Below are 5,971 nucleotides of genomic sequence, written 5' to 3' on the forward strand. Positions count from 1 at the left end.
CCCTACCTCATCAGCATTGCTCACTGTTTTCTGGTGACTTTTGGCACATAAACATGGGTGAACACTACATTTATGTTAATTTCATGGGCTTTCAAATGTTGCTGGAGCAGCACATTGGGGACATATCGTCATCTAGGTTTAGGTCCACCACAGCTATCTTCCATCTTCTTTATCACCGAAGTGTACGGGTTTTAATTTCATAGAAATATAGCTGCAAGCTGCATGATTGCCTGCTGGTTCTGCCCGGGTGCTGAGTGCCTCCAAGTGCCCTGACCTGCCTCACCTCGGCCTCCCCTCGCCCCCAGCCCATGGCCCAGGAACCCCATTGCAGCTCAGCTGGAGCCTCGGTCCTGAGCCTCAGCAAGTTTTGTCCAACACAGACAATTGCCCAGGGATGGATGAGCTGCCAGCTCTGGGCTGTGCCAGGCAGTACAGTCCCCAGGGTGATGGTCCCCGGCCCTCATGTGGCTTTACCTAGCTAACGCACAAGTCCAGGGCTGTGTTTTCTCCAGCCAAGTATTCCCAGCACATTCCTTACCTAAAGGTGTTTCCTTTCGCCATTAGGAATTGCAGTAGAAACCAGGATTTGGCTGGCAGTGCTTCCTGCTCAAAGCTAAAGCAAGAAGGAGGTCCTAAATGGAGAAGTTGATAATTTATAACCTTTCAGGTCAGAGCACTTGCTGGCTAGTAGTGACAGAAGGAACCAAATAGGGCTGGTGTCTTTTTAATGATGGGACTGGAAGTCTGTTGAATAAAGAAAACCATCGTAATGCAACATTAATTCCTCCAAGGCATTAGTACAGCACTGGTTTTAAAAAAACTTGTGCAATATGGATTTACCAGGTAATTAACTATGTGGATTAAAAACTGGTTCTTTCACCAATCTCAAAATATTGATCATTGGGAGTCACCAATAAGCATGACCATGTTCATGCCAAAGGGCTGGGGTCTTTTTGCCCCAGTTCAGTTTGTTCATTGGTGAACTAGATAATGACATAAAACTTGCGCTGATGAAGTCTGTTGAAGCCATGTAAATTGGAGGGTAATAAAGAGGGGTGAAGACAGGTTATTGTTACACAAACCTGACTTGCCTGGTCACAGTCCCATGACATCCACTGACAGGTAGCTAAATACCAGCTTACACAACATCAGAGACACGCGCAGACTGTCTTGGCAAGCAATAATTCAGAGACAGATTTAGGAGTAATCATAGATGATCATTTCAGCATAAGCTGCCAGTCAGGTGGTAGCTGAAAAGGCTGCTTACACAACCCTTTCATGTATAAAATGAAGCTATTGGGAAGAAATAGGGCAAGGAGCCCTGTACGCAGAGTTTGTGGAAGACTATAGGCCATGAAAGATCACTGTTAGAATGTCTTTAGTCTTTATGGACATTTCCTTCTATAGATAGAATAGACACACACCTATATACATCTGTCTATTCATATACAGATAGATGGTGTGTGTGTGTGTGTAAAATATACATGTATATACCCAGACATTTATGTGACCCCTGTACAGTCAGTATATGTAAAAGACTAATTGCCAGTGGTCACTTCATGCCCAGCAAATATGCCAGAGGCACCTCAGTAGTTTCAGTATATCCTCATTTGAATTATAGAGATGACCAGGTTTATGTATCTATTTTTTCAGGACACAAGACATGTCCACAGAGCTTTGCATGGGGGGTCTAAACCAAATGGCTCTTTACTCAGATAGCGTAAGACACATAGATTTCTAGCCTCAGTTTCCCAAGTACTCTGGGGTCTGGTTTAGCCCAGAGTCCCTCGCTGAATACAAGAACTTTTTTGGAGTCCAGGGACGAGCACTGTGCAAACCAGGTTCTCACTGTCTCTACTCCCAATCAGATTTCTTGTGAAGCGGCTGGGGCGGCTGCCTCTTTTATAACGTCCAGCTTTCCTGCTCCTGCAAGCCCCCGGGAAGCACCACCGGGCGACAAGCGTCCCACAGGTCCCTTAGGAGCTGCCCCTCTTTGATTCATGCCGGAGGAATAGGTGGGTCCAAATGGCTAGCCGCAGTTCTTACCCCAAGGCACCCCATGGAAACAGGCGACTGCCGACAGCTGAATAGAACTGCAGAATCTTGTCAGCACTGCGCCATTTGCCACCGAGAGCTGCATGGCAACGTAACAAAGGCAGCAGGAGAACAGGGATCAGTTTCACAAATTCCCTCAGTTGTCTGGAGGCAGATTTTCCAAATTTTCCAAAGACTTTTGATCTTGTGGACAAAGGCATAGAAAAACCAAGGGGCTGGATGCTGAAGGTGGGAAAACTTAACTTTGAAATTACAGAGGTAGGAATGAATTTAAGCTCCTGGGAAAGACTCCGCATGACATGTGTAAGAGAAAGTCACTTCCTTTGAAGTCCTTTGAAGGAGTCAACGGGTGTGTGGATATATAATATATCCTTTTAATATAACCTACTTTAATTTCAAAAAGGCATTCAACAAGGTTTCTAATCAGTCTTGAAGGGCGCTGAGAAGTTTTGAGACATGTGGGGAGGTCCTCACATGGATACAACATTGATCAAAGGGTAGAAAACACAGTAGGGAAAAATACTCAGCTTTCACAGGGAGTGTGAAGCTCCACTTAGTGATCTGTGCTGGAACTCACGCTGCTCAACATGCTATTGAACAGTCTGGAGAAGGATGAGCAAGTAGGTGACAGTTTGCCGGAGGTGCTGAGTTACTCAGGGTAATAAAGCTGGGAGCCGATTGTGAAGAATTGCAGAAGGACCTTATGAAACACAGTGACTGCAAATTGAAATGGGAGATGAAATTCAGCATAAACTGATGTACATAGGAAAACATAATCCTAACCTCACGCATGAAATGATGTGTTGTGATTCATCTACTACCACTTAAATACAAAATCCTGGGGTTATAAAAAATAGCTTCATAAAAATGTCAGTAGAAAGCTCAACAGCGCTAAAAACAAACAAACAAACAGAAATACCCTAGGCAATTCAATGTTAGGCAAGAATAGGGACTGTTAACACAGAGCTTCACCCTATTGTAGGAAAATTACACATGACTGCTTGGTAAGAGTGGTACTTTCCAAATTCCGCATGTTTTAAGAGAGTAGCAGATGAAGAAAGCTGGAAGAGAACCAGAGGCAGCCCTAGCCAACAGGCGTCTTGACACCCTTGCCTTTGCTGCAGTGTTACAACCACCACCTCGGCGACAGCACGCGTGTCTGATCAGTTGACCCGGGACGGAATTACTATTTACAATCCTATCACAGCCTGCAAAGTCACTCCCTCTTCTCGTGCTGGTTTACAGCGCACTGCGTATTCAATCACCAGGTGGGTTCTTGTCTCAAAATGCCTTTGGGCAGGACCCCGTTGTAACATGGAAGAAACTAATGAAACTCCGTCCAGGTCTTGCCTAATCTAGTACGGGCTGTGAAAGACAGACCAGGGGTAGAACACGTACAACAGAACAGCCACAGGAATAGTTTCCATAGCTATAAGCAGAGCTGCAGCTGAACTGGGCTCACCAAACCCCCCAAAAATGCTTTCATTAGCCCAGGGTTCAGGATGGCAGCAGGACATGTTACTTCACATAGCCTTGGACTTGCGCAGCAGCCACAAGACCCTGCATCGTGGTCTCTATATGCTTGAGTATTGCTGTGCTGTGCGCCAGTGCAGCCCAGTGGGGTTAGCTGTGGGCAACGCGCAGCGGATCCGGCTGCGACCGGGGAGTCAGGAGGCACCTGCAGAAACCAAGCTACGGTGTCTGAGCATTCAGCTGGTTTGTTAATTACTGGAAAGATTCTACATGTGTGTTTCAGTAGATGGCATTTCTAAGGAAACCAATTTTTAAGAGAACAAATTCTCTTAGTTTTGCCAGCTCTTGTGTGTCTATTAACATTTTCACAGTCACAACTCAAGACAGGAAAGGCAGCAAAGGGACAGCTTTCTCTTTTGGTTTTACTGTGTGAATCTATTTGCTTTTGTCTGAAGGTGTAAAGATTGCAAACCCTTGTACAAAGGTGAAATCTTCCTTTTTACCTTCTGGAGATTTATAGTTGCAATAAAAGCAAATAATGGTCTTCAAGCCACAGTGCTGGAGGTGAGGCTGCAAAAAACAGAGCGTGTGGGAAGAACGGCAGTTTTAATCAAGTTTGTCACTGGCATTTGGCTTAACAAGTAGCTACAAGCCTTGAAAAATGGATTAAGGGTAGGCTGGGGCCCACAAACAGACCACTGCTGTGTTATCGCCGGGACACGGCCACACGCTGTTGGGGTTGAGCAGCCTCAGTGTTTTCCCAGCAGATTATAGGATAGACTTGAACCTGCTCAGCTGAGACAGAAATCACGGGGAGGCACCCTCACCCGAGGGAGATTAGCTGTCATGCTCTGACCTTTCTGTGACTTGCAGACCTATCTCTACCCAAAGCCATTTCGCCCAGAGATTATCCTCTGAAATTGCTGGGGTATGTCATCCTTCTGACACGTCCAACAACGAGCCACAATTCCTTATGCTTAAAGTAGGGTAGCATCTTTCAGAATAGGGAAAACTTCCTTGAAAGGGAGAGCGTGCCAGCCTTGTTCTGTACACCCAGAAAGCTGAGGAAACCTCATCCTAAATGCTCTGAGAAAACAGCTTTTTTCTTCTCCCTTTTGTGGGAAAGGGAAGGAAGTTTGAGACTTATGTTTTTCACTTTTCCCTAGAAGATAAAAGGTTTAGAGTACTTACAGTTCACCTGACATGAGTGCGCTACTTTTCTTAATCTTTTGGTGATACGAATACTCAGCCATTACAAAATAAGCTTCCTCATCTCCTTTCATATAAAAGAGCTGCTATGAAAGCTTTAAATAGCTACACTAATAACCTAAACTAGTGACAAAGAAGTAAAAATGTCCAGCCCTCAGATCCTTCGATGCATTCTTTGACTACTCACTCAAATTTCTTAAATACTGTAATTACAGAAAATTCTGAAGCCATTTTCAACAATTTATAATTACCTGGCAACAGACATCAGGTTGACCTGACACAAGCATGGGAACAACCACCAAGAATCAGATCTTCAAATCTCATAGACCAATATTAATCAATGAAGCATAAGGAAATGTAAATAGTTACACACACTAATAAATAAGAGTATGCTTGTGGGAATATATTTAGTGATCTAGAAACAGCTTGAATTGATTTAGATACAATTTAAATTGCTGGAAAAAAAAAAGGAGTTATACAACCCGAATTATCTGAATTTTTGGCTCAATGGTAAACTAAACAACAAACTTGCCCTTCTACTCTGAAGGGTTGTATAAGAGGGAAGTAAAAATATTGCTGGAGGCGTGATGGCTCCCTGTCCCTCCTTAAGAGACCTCTCTGCTCCAGCCAGGGGCAGAAGGGAGGACGGCATTCTGATTCTGGGAAACCTCACTATAAACTAAATATTCTGTTCAAAAAGCAGGTAAGAGCACTCAGATAAAGATTGGTAAGGAATTAATATTGAACAAAATACATGACTTAAGAAAAATGCAGCAGACTTCACTCCCATATCCTTTGAACTGCTGTGGATGATGTTACAGCAGAAATCAGGATACCTTCAACAAAACACCGTGCCACAGGAAAATACTGCTTGGAAATTGCTAAGCGCTTTTCATCCCTTACCACAGATTAAACCCAAACATCTTTAGATAACTGTGAAGGGTGTTTTAAAGTCATTAACAAGGTCAGCTATGCTACTAGTAAAACAGGGAAAAAAATGAACATAAGTAACATCCATGGTTAACTACTGTGACTTCAGTAAGTTTGACTTTATGGAGCACCTTTAACCTCAGTATTTCCTTTTTTTCTAACCACCAGGTTGTTTAGAAGGCACACAGCTCTCCACATAAGGCACCTCTATCTACAAGGTTTGAGACATGAGGAGCACCTTCCACCCAAGTGCATACAAATCTCACAGAGGTGATGGCACCTTCAGGGCCCTCATGGGCACACA

Source organism: Egretta garzetta, unplaced genomic scaffold (genome assembly GCF_000687185.1).
Source record: "Egretta garzetta isolate BGI_Z169 unplaced genomic scaffold, ASM68718v1 scaffold33, whole genome shotgun sequence".
Lineage (NCBI taxonomy): Eukaryota > Metazoa > Chordata > Aves > Pelecaniformes > Ardeidae > Egretta > Egretta garzetta.